Source organism: Fukomys damarensis, unplaced genomic scaffold (assembly GCF_012274545.1).
Source record: "Fukomys damarensis isolate Sample0158 unplaced genomic scaffold, DMR_v1.0_HiC HiC_scaffold_5, whole genome shotgun sequence".
Lineage (NCBI taxonomy): Eukaryota > Metazoa > Chordata > Mammalia > Rodentia > Bathyergidae > Fukomys > Fukomys damarensis.
Genome location: NW_022900917.1, coordinates 71,210,909 through 71,228,528, shown reverse-complemented (window position 1 = coordinate 71,228,528; position 17,620 = coordinate 71,210,909). Strand labels below are relative to the sequence as shown.

The window sequence follows — 17,620 nt, the reverse complement described above, 5'->3', positions numbered from 1 at the left end:
GGACTGGAGAGGGAGGAAGGGAAAGGAGTGTTTAATGGATAGAGTTTCAGTTTTTGCAAGATGAAGAGTTCTAGAGGTGGATGGGAGGTAACAGTTGTGTAAAGATATTAATGCATCTAATATCAGTACACTTAAAGTGATTAAGATGAAAAAGATGGTACTTACATGATGTGTATTTTACTGTAATAGAATACTTTTGAGGGGCTGGGGATTTAGCTCAGTGGTGCTGCCACCTTCCTCACATGCGCAAGGTCCTGAGTTTGATACCTGGTACCAAAACAAAAAAAATTTATCAAAAAATAATTTCAATGTAGTGACAAATCACTGGTGTACCCCAAAACCAGACTTACTACACTCTGGTAGTTCAAGTATTGTGTATTTACTGAGTGCTGAACAGAGCCTCAGAGGAACAATGCCATTTATTTTAAACCTCACAACTTTACAAGTGTGTTTGTAATTTAAGGATGAGAAAACTTAAGTTTGAATACATTAAGGCAGCATTCACACACTTACAAGCCCTAGGAGGGGGTCAAATGAAAGGTATTTTTTAATTCTAGGTCTATTCGTCTATTCATCAGTTTTGTACTGAGGCCCCACTCTGTCCCACATATTGCATGTGTTCCTCTGTGGTATGATTTCTAGACTTCCTCCTGATGACTAATTTTGACTAGGAATTTCATCTTCAGTTTGTTAAAGTATACAACAATATTTCACACTAATTTAGATACTCCAAATCCTAAATTATCTCAAAATGATTCATCTACTTAGCCTTCCTTTCATCCTGTCTTCGAAGATGAAATTGCAACTGATTTTACATATGCTTGCATATTTACTTCATTTAAAAATAAAATATAGTGACATTGGAACCTTGCTGTTTATTTACAATTCTTTCAGCTGTGTATTTAAGCTTTGCATGCTTTCTGAAGCATGGTTCTACTTCACAATTATAAATAAAGTTTTCTTGAAAATTACTGTGAAATACAAATATGATTCATCCATTTACTCTCATTGATAAATTCAATTTGGATCTATGCTAAATAGTAAAACAAAGGATTAAATACTTATTTCAATATGTATATGTTTATACATTATTTATCTGTTGCTATGTGTCAAAGTATTCCCTGAATTAATGCAACAAACGTTTGTTCCCTCCTAGGCTGGTACCAGGGATCCAGGCAGACCTCAGCAGATGTCTCCAGCTCACACCTCCCAGGCAGAATCCATATGTGGACAGGCCAGTCAAGTGAAGGCTCCTCTGGGGAGATCTGCTTCCTGCCCACTTTGGAGAGGTGATTGGATCATGGGAGCATGATAATCATCATTGGATTAGTTCACTGATGAGTCTGTAACTAAATGTGATGTTGGAAGTTGAAAAGTCACTGAAGGTATGGCCTACCATGGCCCTCTGCTATGTCCTGCCTTGGAGCCAGCCAAACCTGGACTGAACCTCTACAAACCATGAGCCAAGTAAACCTTCCCTCCTTTACACTGTGACTGTTCCCTGCAATGAGAAAGTAACTAAGTCAATCAGAGATAATCAGTTTTTCGGTGCAAGAATTTCTGAATAACTTCCTGCAGCTTAACAATTTACTTCTCCAGTGTGTGTGTATGTATGTGTGTGTGTGTGTGTGTGTGTGTGTGTGTGTATGTGAGTGTGTGTGTGTATTCGGGGGGGTGGGATGGGAGGCCCACAATAATGACTGATATCTCTTTGTAACCTAATCTCAGAAGTTACATCCAATCTGCTCTGCTTTATTCTATTAACTAGAAGTGAGTCATAAGTCCAGCCCCTGCTCAAGATGAGTGGGTCACACAGCAATGTGCACAGCAGGAGTTGGGGTCCCTCATTATAGGACTGCCACCTCAATTTGGAGGACCATGTACCGAAGCATTAGCAGTGGTTGTCTCTAGACAGTGGATTGGAATTATAGGTATGTTTTATATCCTTATTTTTTCTCTGCTTTCTAAACAGACTCCACTGTACAGAGGTTGAAGTGGATGAAACCATAGTTTCTATATTTAAATTCTGCTTCTGGTACTCACCATCTGGGACAAGATGTTAAGCAAAGCTCTTAACTTTATTTATCTTTGGTTTCTCCATGCCTCCTTCTTATGGTTGTAAGGATCAGTGTGATTCATCAATAAGATACCTACACAGAGGCACATTTTAGGAGGTTATTAAATATGTTTATCATTAATGAATACATAGCTTTTAAAACAAAAAGCTGGAGGAAGCTGTAATAATATGAAAATTACTTCCCTGTTGATGCTTACATTTATATTTTCATTCATAGAGAAGAATATTAAGACTAAGACACTAGACACTAGAAATATGAGAATAAATAATATAAGCAAATGAAAAAATGTATATGTCAGACCATAAAAGAAGACCTTAGAAATAAAGAGAACATTGGAGATATAGCAACTTGGGAAAGGATATGTTTTACATTGAAGGACAGACTATGGAGAGGCTGAAGAGCAGGATCCAATGGTTTGAATCCCTGGCTGGTTTCTCATTTACTGAACATCTCCTCTATGTCAGTCACTCAGTCTACAGTAGAGAATATGCAAAACTATCTGTACCCAAGAAGTTTACAGTCTGGAAGAGATGGACAGGAATAAAAAGATCTTTTCAAACTATTTAGTGACTTCTGAGATAAGGGATCAGCATTTAATCAGCAGCTACACAGTGAGCACCTACTATGTGCTGACAGCAGAGTGGATACTGGAAAAACTCTGCTGTCTAAGAGCTCCTAGCATACTACAGGTGATGGGCAATCAAACAGGCCATCTCCATGCTAATGTATTAGTGCAGTTAAGTGCTACATGACAAGTGCATCTCTCAGATGTGACGGGAGAACAGACAGGAGCGCAGAGCAGGTTCACAGAAGGCACAAGTGATCTAAGATTGCTTTAGCCAAGTGGAGAGTGAGGAGACGGGAGTCCTAAGCAAGGTGCCACGATAACTTGGGGACATGGAGCAACTGGGAGACGGGAGGAGGCTAGGGAACAGACAGGTCAAGGCCAGGTGTGGAGCATGCAAAACTACAGACAGTAGGAAGGAAGAGGCATGCTGAGGATTTGTACAGGGCAATGACACATTGAGTACTGTGCTAAGGCCAACTGTGTGTCTTCCCCAGAGGAAGTGTGGCTAAGGAGTGAGCTTAGCACCTGGAGAGAGGTGACCCTGGCATCATAAGCAGAGTTCACCTGAGGCTCTCTCCCCAAGGTGACTTCCTCCAAGGCCAGTAACATTTGGTCTGGAAGTCCACTGTAGCTCTTTCTAGGCTCTGAAGAACTACATGACGTTTGTAGAAACAATTAGCTTCATCTATCATAGACAGAGTGTTGCAAAGAGTGGCCAAGAAGAGAAAGCTCTCAAGACAAATCAAACCACACCAATCCTCAGCCAGGGTCCTCACAGGAGGTGTCTTCAATGGGAAAGTGTCAGGGGAAACAGAGTAAACAGACCCTGAAATCACACAGGAGAAGTCCGTAGTCACCACCATCATAGTAGCAACTGATTTACCCTTCCAGAGCAGCATGACTTTGGGCAAATCCCTTAATTTTTTTGACCCAAGTTTCACACCAGTAAAATAAGGACAATAACTTCCATTTCACAGGACCACTACAGGGATAAAATGAAATTTTTATTAGGAAAGAAATAAAGCACCATCCAACTACAAATTAATTCTTATTAGACAGGGAGAAGCAAATAACTGTTGTTGTTTGTGCTCTAGAGTCCAACCTTAGGTTGAAGACACAGGCATTTTGATTACTAGCTATGCAATCTTAAGCAAGCTACTGAACTTCTCCAGAGAGCCAGTTCTTATGTATAAAATATGGGAAATTACTTCATAGGGGCTTTATGGGGCACAAATGATTAACTCATATAAAATTCCAAGACAACCCAGGGATATGGTAGTAAATTTTCAAAAATATCTTTTATCATCATCATCATCATCATCATCATCATCATCATAATCACATCGCATTGTCATCATTAAGAGGCCATAGTAGTAGTTAGTAGTAGTAGTAGTAGTAGTACTAGTAGTAGTAGTAATGGTAGTCATGGCATTTTTCTGAGCTCGATGATCTTGATTTTGATAAAATGCATATTTGCATAGAAAATGACATTTATGCAGTTGAGCTGTCTTTAGCATCTGAAAATATTTTCATAAATATTTTTCTAGCAACATTAGTCTTAAACACAAGGAAACAAACTTGCAGAAGTTCCCCTGAATTCCTGTGATCATACAACCAAAAAAGGCTACTCAGGATTGGAACCAAATTTTGCAATGCCTAATTCAGTGCACTTTCTGATAGCTGAGTTATCTCTCTGTACTGCTTAGAGAATGCTTTTAAAAGAATGATTTTGAGGCACCTAACCTGGAATGTCCTCTACGTTGAGTTAAAAATCTGAGTGTATGGCCGGGTGTGGTGGCGCACTCCTGTAATCCTAGCACTCAGGAGGCTGAGGCAGGAGGATTGCTGTGAATTTGAGACCAGCCTGGGCTACATAGTGAGTTCCAGGTCAGTCTCAACTACATAGTGAGACCCTGTCTCAAAAAACCAAAAAAAAAAAAAAAAAATCTGAGTGTATGTTATTGAGTCTTCTTGTTCTTTTAAAAGGCTTTTGTCTTCTCTCATATTGTCTTTCAGCTTTCTCCTCCATGAAGAAATTTTCAATTAACCATTAGCTTATGTTGCAAACATTTGTTCTTAAATGCACTCATTTATTCTTGTGGGTGATTAAGGATGATGGGTATATAAATATACAAGTACATAAATGACAAGTCAAACCATGTACATATGGTAATTTAATTTGGAGATGAGGACGATGTTCATGCATTTCTATCAGGCCGCCTACTTTTGATGAATGTGCAATTTCTTACCCACCGTTTTATCACTGCCAATACTTAAGTAAATATCCTAAGTGGAGTACTAGCAAAAACCAATGATGCCATCCAGACAACTTCCAGCTGGAAAGGAAGCGATGAGATCCTTTTTCAGTAAATGGGTCCTTCCTGCTTCATTAATGCTGCATGTTTAGCAAGTGCCCAAAGACTTGGAACATGCTGTGGGCTGAGGTAACTCTGACCCTGGCAAGGAGCTCAAGATTTAAGATCAAGGTCAATCCCCTGACTGAAAACTGTCACGAATATTTCAAGAAACATATCAGGTTCCAGAAATTTGATCAAAGGCAAACAGTCCATCCGCGCCCCTCTCAGACACCCCAAACTGTGAGAATGCTCAAGTCCCGTATAAAATGATGTAGCATTTGCTTGTAATGGACACACATCCTCTTATATACTTTAAATCATGTCTTGTTTATTTATAACACCTAATATAAAGCTTATGAAAATAATTATACTGTGCAGGAGGGGAAATAATAAGCAAAATCTGTGCTTGTTCAGTTTAGTTGAAAGTTTCTTTAATATTTTCAATACCTGGTTGGTTAAATGCACAGTTGCAGATCCCACATATAAGCAGGGATCGGTGTATTGGATTTTATAATAAATACAGGAGGGCAGCATCCCGGGCGGGCTGCCCTGAGGAGGCCGGGAGGGGAGGACTGGGCTGGCAGGTGGGTGATGTTGCTGAATTTCTGCGGGGCCCCCAACTGCACTGCAGGCGGAAGAGCGCACAATCCAACCCGTCTTTCTTCAGGTTCCCACCCACTGCCAGAAGCGGGAGAATTGTAGGAGAGCAGACTTAGAAGATAAAACACCTGATTGACTAAATAAACAGTATCGGTTGTGTGCCAAACACTTTGAGACCTCTATGATCTGTAGAACTATCCAATTTGCAGAGGCATTAAAAAACTAGAGAACGATTGGGTTATTTTATTTCTCAAAATTAATTGAAGCAGAGACTCTTGCAGTCATTGGGAGAGTCCTTATAGGACCGTTCTTGGAGATAATGCAATACCAGCAGTATTTGATCTTACCAGTCATTTGTACAATCCACATAGTCAACACTGAAAACAAATAAAAGAACTGAGTGCAGATGAAATCAGGACACCGAAACAGAAGAAAATTGATGAAATAGCAATGCTTGGAATCCCAGTGCGGACTTCAGGGGCAATGAGCAGGATGAAGACATTTGACCTTTAACCCTTGAAAGAAGGAAAACAAAGAACACTTAAAGTCTGTATTTGAAATTTTGAATCTTAGGGGAAACAAAACATACCTCTAGATGGGCACGAGACCCATGATATCCCGGAAGGTCTCTCTACGCCTGACAACTTCCAAGCTTTGTTGGAGCGCCAGATGAAGGGTGGCGAAGAGGTTCTGAGAAAGCGCTTTGAGACCACAGCTGTTAACACCTTGCTCTTTTCAAAAATACCACAGAAACGGATGCTGGAGATCTGTGAGAGCTGTGACAGGGAAGAAACCCTCAGGGAATTGAGGGACTACACTTCTTTTCCGTCGTCACTGATGATTTGGTGGACACAATAGAAGAGTGCTTAGCTGTCTTGGTGAGGACTGTTGATGAATCTCACAGCCTCAGAGAGGAGTTTGTGGGCTTCCTGCCTTATGAAACTGATGCGGAAATTTTGGCTGTGAAATTTCACACTGCAATAACTGAGAAGTGGGGATGAAATGTGGAGTAATGTCGTGACCAAGCTTATATTGTGTCCAGTGGATTTTCTTCTAAAATGAAAGTTGTTGCTCCTAGACTACTTACAGAAATATCCCCCAGTGATCTGCACACTCTGCTTTTCCTGTGCCCGAAATGTGTGGTTGGCAAAATCAGTGCCGGTGGTAAGGATATCAGTTGCGTTGGGAACAATCAAGGAATTTGTTCTTTTTTCCATCGATCACAACTACTTTTAGAACTTGACAGTGTAATTTCTGTTCTTTTCCAGAACAGTGAAGAAAGGGGTAAAGAACTGAAGGAAACATGTCATTCTCAGTGGACAGGCAGGCATGATGCTTCTGAAGTTTTAGTGGACCTGCTGCAAGCACTTATTTTATGTTTTGATGGTATAAATAGTGACACAGATATTTGATAGAATAACTGTATAGCTCACTGAGCATTTGTACTCTGTAGTGCACTAACAGATTTTACTGTTACCATTGTTGTTCTTAAAAATGTCTTATCTTTTACAAGGGCCTTGGGAAAAGTCTCCAGGGACAAACTTCTGATGTCTTCTTTGCAGCCAGTAGCTTGACCGCTGCACTGCACTCACTCAATGGAGTGATGGAAAATATTAAAGTTTATCATGAGTTTTGGTTTGAGGAAGCCACAAATTTGGTAACCAAACTTGATATTCAAATGCAACTCGCTGGGAAATTTCATAGGGCTCGACAAGGTCGCCTGGATTCTCAGTTAACCTCCGAGAATTACTGTAAAGAAACCCCGAGTGAGTGTCCCAACAGTGGAGCACATTTTCAGGAACTTAAAGATATATTCTCAGAGCAGCATCTCAGAGCTCTTCAGTGCTTGTCTCTGGTACCCTCAGTCATGGGACAGCTCACATTCAACACGTCAGAGGGACATCAGGCTGCTGTGTACAGAAGCGACTCACCCAGTCCTCACATACTCTCGGCTGAACTTCAGTGTTGGAGAATCAAATGGAAACACAGAGGGAAAGACACAGAACTCCCGTCTACCATTTATGAAGCCCTCCATCTGCCTGACATCAAGCTTTTCCCTCATGTGCGCCTTGCTAAAGGTCCTGTATGTTCTTCCTGTGATGAAAGTTGAGAATGGGCGCTATGAAAATGGACAGAAGCATCTCAAAGCATGCTTGAGGAACACTTTGACAGACAAGAGGTCAAGTAACTTGGCTTTGTTTAACAAAAATTTTGATATAAAACATGATCTGGACTTAATGGTGGACACATATATCAAACTATAGACAACTACATCAGAGCTTCCTACAGATAATTCAGAAACTGTTGAAAGTACCTAACAGACTTTTAAAGTGGGCTTTTTCTTCTATTTGCTATTTGAAAGAAAAGCTATAAGGGGTATATAAGCCACCTAATCCCTGAATATGTTAGCCACTAGGCCTGTCGTTGAATATATTAGCCATTGATAATCTCCATATTTAAATTCTCCTGCCCTGAGACTTGTCTGTTCTCCTAGAAGACAGCATTGTAAGTGCCACACTTCACTTTGGCATGACCTCTGCGGGTGGCACAATGGAATTGTTTTAATTAAGTCATTTTAGATGACCCACTGTCATTGTGTATCCGCTTTCAAGTATTAAGTTGTCAGTTTTTGAAGAAATGGATTTGGAGGTGGTGTGGAGAAAGGAATGCATCTTATAAAATGTTACGGTGAAGGCCATCATTGTCCTGTGATTAGGAGGCGTTTTCAGTGTGTTATTAAAAGTCTAATGGAATTACTAAAGAGAAGTTTATGAGCTCACCTGATTTCAGTGTAGATTCTGTCTTCATTAAAGGAAATTAAAAGAAGAGGTTACAGTTGAAGCTTGAATGGAAGAAGTTGCTGCTGTCATTCCATGTCTGGTTGTTGCTGTTTACATTCCTTCATGGGGCCTACATCTTCATAAGCTTCTTGGTAGGTGAATATTGAACACTGCTGCTTCACCGTCAAGACAGAATGAGAGGCCATCCATGCAGGCAACTGACATGTCTGTTTTCTTCTGTCTTTTCCCATGACTCTTATCTACTGCCTCGTCTTGATTTATAAGTAAAACCCGAAAACCTACCAAATGAATGTTTTGTGGTTTATCTAGAAAGAATACAGAAAATGTTGCTGTTATTTTTGGTGAAGAAAATTTTGCATAGTTTATTTCAATCTAAATAATATGTGAATTTTGTTTAAAATAAATAAATAAAGGAAAGAGACACCAACACCAGCCGAGTGAGAATAACATAGACAAAAGACAAAAAAAGGCATTCAGAAAGGAAGTTCTAGATGTATTGGCAGGACGCTTTGTTGGGGAATGGACCAGAAGTTTCATGTTGCTGCAAGTAAAGTGGCAGTGATGAGGCAGAGGTGGGAAGAGGCCAGGCTGTGAGGGGTCATGTGCCAGGCTGGGGCCTGAAGTCGGGGAAGACATTATGCCAGGAGAGGCACAACCAGGTTGATCTCCAGTACAGCACACCTGGGATCATGGACAGGGCTGGAGATGCTGGCTGGATTCCCCAACCTTCTTCACTCTTCACTTTCTGCTGAGTGTGATCTGAAGCTTTCCAAGCATCCTTCTCCCCCTCAGCAAGGAATTCAGGAATGTTTTGGTCCAATGTAAAATCATTCCTGATGATTAGCAAAGTCAGAATGCTGTCAGTTTTCATGGGACTCGGTGCTGGGTGGAGGCCTCTTAGAAATGATAGGAAACCAGAATTGAGATGCTAGGTGATCATTCACTACCCCAGGATCTTTTTGCACCTCTCAGAGTCTTGGCTAGAACGGAGCTATGGTACAACTGTGGATTTTGCAAATTTCAGCTCATGAGTTAACTTCCAAAAGTGGCCTGCACCCCACAGCTCATACAGCAACTTCACCCCTTTGTGAAAATCTGGGGTTTCAGGCTCTGAAGTAAAACTGAAAGTTCCCAAAGAACCACAAGGCATCTCTGCTGTCGTATTTCGCCAAAACTTCCCTGCCAAAGTCTGCTGCTGCATGTGTGTTTCACAGATGCCAGGTTGACTCCAGTCCCAGAACTAGAAGTAGAGAGGACTGGGCTGGGAGTTCAGATACATTCTTTGCATTCTTGATCCATAGCTGCTGAGCATGTGACCCCTACGCCCTCTTAGGTGTCAAATTTCCCACCTACAAGACAGAGGAAGTTTATGAAGATGATATGGAAGAAAATGAGCTTTCTAATAGCTTGTGCCTGCAAGGATATCTGGCCTGGATGCCAGAAAGGGATACAAAGAAACAAGCTACAATCCATCCACACAAATAGTCATGCCGATGATGATAAGCAGCATGATATCATCAGGGATATCATCATATGAGAAAAGAACCTGCAGAGGAGTATATTATGTTCTCATTTTTGTAAAATAAATACATATATAGAAAAACAGCCAAAGAACAGCTTCATGGTACGCTCTGGGGGAAAAAAAGTCTTTTGGTGGTTTATTTCTATTTTCTAATAGCTTTTACAAAACAAGTACACTTTTCACAGCAATGAAATAATCTATTTATAAAAAGAGTAGATGGAGCATCATGGATCAAGAAAACTTTGTGGGTAATGTGACATTTCCTTGGAAGCAATCAGCCAAACAGGAGCAGCTGATTGCCTCAGTAACTTCTCCATCCAGCTCTTGTCTTGTTGTGCTTTCCATACACTTCTGATGTTTCTCACGGAGATGGACTGACTTCCCCCACTGAAGTATATACCAGTGATTCTCTGAGTTTCCCACACCCCACCCAACCAATTGGTGTCCCAGACGGTATGCAGTAGGTACACTTCTACTTTCTGGGCCTTGCTGGTGGTAGTGGTGTTGCTCAGCCACCCAGATCTGTGGGCAGCTGTGCCCGGTTCTCTCCAGGTTCTCCAAGGTGAGTACACCAACTCCAAGAAGCCAGGGTCCTGTGTTTATCTCTATGTCTGTGAGCTTTTTCCCCCTACAATTTGGACCCAAATCCCTGACAAAGCACAGCAGACACTGCACTGGAGAAACTGAAGAGAGGCAAAAAAAAAAACTAGAAAACACAAAAGAGCTAAAATATGAATGGTTGACTGTATAGAAGGACTCACTGAAGTGGGGAGGTTAGAGAGAGAAAAAGAACAGAAGGGAATAAAGGAACAACCCTGTCAGTCATCTTGGAAATAAACAAAATGACCAGACCCTTGTTAGCTGCAGTCTTTACATACCACCCGCCTACACACTGACAGCTCCCAAATTCTGTGTCTTTTATCACAGCCACGTCTTATACTGGGCTTCCTACTGGACCTGTCCACTTGCACACCTAACAACGCCTCAAATTTGACATGCCCAAAGCGGAACACTGCTCCTCCCTCCAAACCATGCAACCTGCAGCAGTATCCCATCACCATGCAAGGACTCCTCAGGCTCCCCTCACAATCACAGCACAGTCCTCTGTGCTGTCTCTCCTGTCATTATCCTGCATTCAACTGCCAGGAAATACCACTGGTTCTATCTCTAGAAGGAATCTGAATCCATCTGCTCTCGTTAACCCTCTTACTACCCACCATTCTGGCCTCAGACAACATCACCTTTTGCCTTCATCACCTGCCCCTGCCCCTCCTTTCCTCTCCCTAGAGTCTATTCCAAGTTCCGCAGCCAAAGTGAGCCTCTTGAAATACACATCATCTTCTGCCAGTGCCCCTGGCTGCCCAATTCACTCTGGGTTAAGGGTTGTGTCTTTTTCAGAAAGTGGTCCACAAGACCACAAGGTTGCTGACATATATCATATAACTGTTGAGTAATATCAGTAGCTAATGTTTGAAATCTCATATGTGCATAGCACTTTGCAGTTGACAAAGTACTTCTGCGTATATAAGATTTAATCTTCACAACAGTGTTCCAAACTAAATATTACTTTTCTCATTTTACAGTTAAATAAATGTGAGCTCAAAGAGGTGAAAAAGATTTGTCCAGAGTCGCACAGGTATGAACAGATGCACTTCTTTTCAAATACAGATCTATTGAATATGGATCTATTTCAAATATAGATCTATAGATCTTCTAAAAGAAGAAAGGCATTAATGTTGACTGATTCATACTGAGTTCATGTTGCAGTTCAGGTCCTAAATGTCTTCTGAGGCTGATGTGTTTAAAACTCCAGACCCCACAGTGGAGCTAGTGGGATGTGGAACTCTGAAGAGGTGGGACCCAGTGAGAGGTCCTCAAGTCACTGGGGGCCCTTGAAGGGAACTGTGGGGTCTCAGTCTCTTCTCTTTTCCCTCCTAGCCATGAGCAGGGTTTTCAGCCCCACCAAGCTCAGGCCTAAGGCAGCTAAGCCAACAGATCACAACCTTGAAAGCAAGCATCCTTCCTGGCACCTTTTGTAAATAGGGTCTAGTTTGTTATTGTCCTCTAAATGGTTTACCTTGATTCTTGAATATAATTGGTTTCCTTCTCTTTCAAAAAGTGTTCAGAGCTTGTCTAGTTATTTAGCAAACAAATACTTGTTTATCCTATGATATAAGCCAATCTCTGATTTAGGATTTGAGAATACAAAGAGATAGAAGACTCTGTCTTTGTGGTACAACACAGGAAAAAATAAGAGCCAAGGTAGTTTTAATTTATTCCTAGATATTATAAATATCTAAGTTTTAAAAAGATTATGTATTTACTTTTATAATGTTTTAAGCAGTTTCAACATTTCCCAGATTTACTAACTGAAGAATGCTAATTAGTTCTTCTAAGTGGTATGATATAGAGCTGCTACATTAAATTGTTTCATTCCATCAAAACTAGAACAAGTTGACATTTTGCTAAGCTTTTGAATTATTAGAAAGGCTAAACTTTTTTCATTGTAATTTGCACTAATTTCGTGTGGGCCCCTGGGGAGTCAGGGAGCACCATTTAGAAAAAGTTGATAAGAGACAATAATCATACCAGTGTCGAAAATAGAATCATGGTTCTATAGCCTGCCATGACTATTCCTGGCTCGCTCATTCTTCCACAAGTCCTGGCTGTACTCTGACCACTCAGATGTGCAAATGCTCCCCAACTTTTAATGGTTCCACTAAAGATGAGGTTGCAAAAGGAGTAGAAATCATACCTGGAATTTCAAATGTCCATCTTTCTCCGAGGTGGCACTATGTGACCAATAGAAGAAACCACAGAATCCCTGTAGGGTATGGCATACAGGGGACTATGTTCAAGAGTTACATGAGATCTGGATCACTTTATTGTAAGGAAGACTTTGTGTTAGATGAGTTGCCCAACTGTAGGCTAACAGAAGAGAGCCGAGGATGTTGCAATTAGGCTAAACTAAGCTCACACGTTGAATAGGTCACACATGTGTACCAAATGCACAGCAAACTTTCAATATTTCCAACTTATGATGCACTTATCAGGATGGAATGCTATGGTAAGTCAAGCAGCATCAGAACTATGATACAAAGAGCTTCAGAAGCTCCCAGGACACAAGGGAGCTGAGAAGCACGGGCTTCTGAGAAACAAACCATCCATAGTAGTTAAAGTGGAAAAGCAGTGAGCAGAGGGAGAGGAGAGGTGAGGCATGATCAGATTCTAAAAGAATTTTTAGAGCATTTTCCTGCAGAGTGTGACCTTTGTTCTGCATGCAGTAAGAGATCATTGAGGGTTCCAAATCAAGGAAGTGGCATGATCATTTTATGTTTTTCAAAGGCAGCAGTGAAAAGTGTGTATTGGCTTTCAGGAAGAGATCAGAAGAGATCAGAAACAGGATCAAATCAGAGACTATTACAGTACTCCAGGCAAGTGCACATGAGAGCCAAGACAACAGGAGTAGAAGCAGAGAGGGAACAGATGTGGGGAGTATTTAATGCACTAGATTGACTACAGGAGCAGGAAGGAGGAGGAGTTATAAATTGCTACCGATATCCTATCAGTCAACTAAGCAGCCTTGGCTTCCTTTTTGGGACTACCATAGCCATGTCCCATGTGACCCTCTCATAAAGGCCTCAGTTTAGGAGACATCTGACCACCAAAGGTTACATTTTGCTTTTTCTGAAAAGAGAAAATAAAGAATGATATTACCCAGGAGAGGAACAAAGGAGGGAAGGAGGGAAGGGTAGGGGAAGAAGAGGGGAAGAGAGAAGGAGAGTGAGGCACAAGGGAGAGATAAGAGTATCTGAAAGTGTTGTACTCCACTTCCGGGTGGTCCCCAGAGACGGAAGAGAAGCTGGAGAAGACTGAGTGAGCATCATGTCTTTGTTGGCATAAGACAAAATATGGCCCAACAAAGCTTAAACACTTAAGTGTTTCATAAATGTGCCAAATTAAATGTTTGCCTGACTCCAAGAAAGGAAGCCTTCCCCAGGAACAGCTGGGTAACCACAGACATTTTATTTACACATTTCTTTAGCAGCAATAAACTACAGTGCCCTCTCTTAGGATTTGGGGGTTTTCTAAAGAAGATTTGTGGTAAAGGAACAACAGAAGCTGTCACTGAAGAAATGCATACATGCGCATGTGCAGGCCATCGTACCAGATGAGGACAACAGCACGAAGACTGGGAGAGGTAGGGCAGCTGACCCCAGGGACACAACGGCATAATGCTGAGTGGTACAGCAGGAGTTTGCACATGAAACTTGAAGATCCAAGGTGGGGAGATTTACTTGAGCCAGGGGGAAAGGAAACAGATTTCCAAGAAAGAGGCATCTGAGTATCACAGGATAAGCAGAAACACACTGGGAGACTAAAGGCAGAGGGAAGACAGGACAGAATTATCACACATTTCCTCCCAAAGGTGTCTTACACATATAAGTACTGATTGGAAAAACAAACAAACAAACAAACAAAAAACCTTAAGCCTCTTGAAAGTAGGACCTAATTTTACTTAAATTAATGACCTGATAGTTTCTTCTTTGGTTCCAGCCAATTTTCAGGTGTTTGGTGTTGGTCTGCAGTCAAGAGCCATGTGAATAATGAAGGCCAACAGCCTTCAATGGAGCCCCAGTTCTGATATTTGAAAAGCAAGCGGTTGAATATCTGTGTGTCCAACATGCAGAAAGAGAGCCCACACTAGAATTTACTTCTTTGGGTGCTTTTGTGAGGATCACTCTACTTCCAATAATGCACAAGGCATTCGGAACAAGTTACTTAGGAAAAAAGCTTGTATCTTACATCCTATTATCTAATAAAATAATTTCAAAGTTGTAAGTATGTTGGTAAATGTGGTTCATTTGTTTACTCTTTCTTTCTGAAACTGCACCAGGTCCATACAAACAAAAGCCCATACCACGTCTCTCCAAAGCACCCCTTTGATTTTTGTTCCTATGGGCCTAAGCCTTAAAATAGCCAAAATTCTAGAATACATTGAATTATACATTCTCCTTTCTTTTCATGTAATATTTTTTACTGACATTTGCCTTTCTGCCATTTTTAATTACTTATTCAAATTCTTTAGAACTGAGGTTTTATAGTTAATTTCATTTGCCCCTCATTACACATTTGAATTATTTCCAATTTTACACTGTTGACAATATTGTCACCTTCACTTATTCCATAATCATTTGTTGGGCATCTATTAAGTACAAGACACAATCCTGCTGTGTGGGACTAAAAAGCTGACTCAGGCAGAAATTCTGCTTGCAGATTTTCAACCTAGTAGAGTACAGCTAGATCGATCGGTAAATGCATGCAGAGAAATGGTGGGTGTTTTAAGAGCCACTCCATTACCTTTCCACAACAAGTGATTCTATTTGGCTGTTGTTCAGGGTTATGAAGCAAACAAGAGAAAGATTACTTTGGAATAGTTAAAAAAGACAGGTGATGGAATGCCTGTTCCTCTACCTAGAGAGTCAGAACTACTTCCTAGAAATGAAGGAGTGCAGTCAGCGAGGCACACAGAACAATGGTTACAAGAGCACGGGAACAATGAAGGGCCTGTTAAATAAGTCATGTTATATGAGAATAAAGGAGTGCTACAAAGCCATTAAAATAAGCACTAGAAGACTAACTTAATAACTTGAAAACAATTTGTAACATTATGTACACAGAAAAGTCAAGTCATAAAGACCCTAGCACCTCTCTAATTGTTTAGCATTTGGGGTATTTCCAGTTTCCCTTACTGGACACAATGCTTTGATAAACATCAATACTTGTGTGTGTGTTTTTCATTCAAGTCACTAGAATTAGAGACTAAGAGGTATGCACATAATGATGTATAGTACTTCAATATTTAAATTTTTAACTTAAAAAATAACCCTGGAGTGTGGTGTTAAATTATATAGGCGGGAATGTGCACTCCCCGCTTCCTAGATGTGACAGGGAGCAAGTCACACGGGTTTTCTGTGCTTTGTTTCACTTTTACAGAGAGGTATTAACGACCCTCTGTCATTGGATTATTGAGAAAGTTGAACTCATTCATTTCCTGTGACTTACAGCAGTACCCAGTACCTGGTAAACACTTACTAAGTGTTAGAAACATGAATTTGTACTGTTGATAATACAAGAAAATTTTTCATAGGATGTTTTGCCCTAGAGCACTAGTGTTTTCTACTTGGACAGTGTCTTACATCCTCCAATTAATCCTTCATTGTCACAATTTCTTGTTATTGTCACTTCCGAAAGTGTTCCTTAACAGTGATTCCCAGGTCACGGGAAATGAACCATTTCTTCCTCTTGATAGGAAACCTTAGCTTCTAAATATTCTTTAAACTATCCAATCACTAGTCATAAGATATTTTGGCATGAAAGTTAATTAAAGTACAGTTCTGCCCCATCAAAGTCAATTCCAAAAGAATACTAGAATCCTGAAAGGATTCCAAGCATCTTCCTTGAAGGGAATATCCCTGTTTGAACAATTATTTGTTCCCAACATTCCCCTCTGGGGCTTCACCAAGGTATCAGATGAAAGGGAGAAAAGAAGTCTTTCAGAAATATACATATGAAAAGGAACACGTATCTGCCAGAATCAATTACACATAACCAGAGGCAGTGTCCTTTAAAATTCCAGAGTTTTGTAGAATATAATCCCATCATATAAAATATTCTGTTAAACAAAGCCTTACTTGCAAATGAGGTTCCTTTAAAATTCAAGTGCGTTCCACCTACTGGCAAAAGCAGTAACTCCTATTCGAGGTGCTCTGTGCTTCAGGTACTGGTCTATGACAGACAGAAGCTTACCTGTGGCCCCAGAGAGGAACTGCAGAGTGGAAAGCAGGATGCCTGGTTTTCACACTTGTTGTTTTACTAATTACCTTATACCAGCAGTTACAAGGTAACTTCTCTGAACTTCAGCTTTCTAACTGTGCAAATGAAGCATAGAATCAGCTAGAGTCCAAGAACATTCCATTGTGTTTTCTCTGATTTTGTTTGTTTCCTTTTAGTTGGCTCAGCATTAGGAATGCAGTAGGCAGTCATTAAAAATTACAGCAGAATTCCCCTTCCCACTTGGGGAGAAGGTGAAAATTCCTGTGCTCAGTATTTCCATACATAACCACAACCCACATTTGTAAGGTAGCTGCTAAGTGTTGGGCACTGTTATGTGGTAGGGACATGATCAAAAAAATCCTTCCCTGTCCTTTGAAGTAGAGGGAGATCAGAAAATTAAGCAGTGATGACAATTAGGTTTGATAGGTGCAGTGACCTCAGGGGATGCCAGCTCAGAGGTGCTGCAATGCTAAAGCTGGGGAGAAGATGCTAATTGCACTGTCAGCTCCTCCATCACCTTCCCTGGCCTCCCCACATCCTGGGCTCAGGCTGGATGTGGGCCTCCTCTTTATGCCCCAGGGAATCCTGAACCTCATTTAGGTGCACTGAAATAAGTCTACCCCTTCAGGCACATGGTCCTCAAGGGGAGGCGCCATTCACGCTTCTTCCTGTGACCTCCACCCTCCTCCGCCCAGTTCTAACACAGTGTAATTCTGGATGCCTCATGGAGGCCCAGAACGTTGTTGAACAGATGGGAGGAAGCAATCTTCATAAGAAGGGTGTTGGTGAGTGACAAGACTGCTGGCCTGGTGTGTGAGGCCCTGGATTCTGTCCCCAGCATCGGTGGGGGGGGGGGG

At 41.1% G+C, this 17,620-nt stretch overlaps 1 long non-coding RNA gene across 1 annotated transcript in view; it reads right to left on the bottom strand.

The window, feature by feature from the left end:
- Positions 1 to 229: 229 nt before the first annotated feature.
- Positions 230 to 17,620, bottom strand: part of LOC104875380 — a 35,688-nt gene continuing 18,297 nt past the window's right edge. The window contains exons 2-5 of the long non-coding RNA XR_784034.2: positions 8,384 to 8,709; positions 5,951 to 6,118; positions 2,044 to 2,150; positions 230 to 267 (exon numbers count right to left, since the gene is read on the bottom strand). This is a non-coding gene — a long non-coding RNA (uncharacterized LOC104875380). The remainder of the gene's footprint in view (positions 268 to 2,043; positions 2,151 to 5,950; positions 6,119 to 8,383; positions 8,710 to 17,620) is intronic.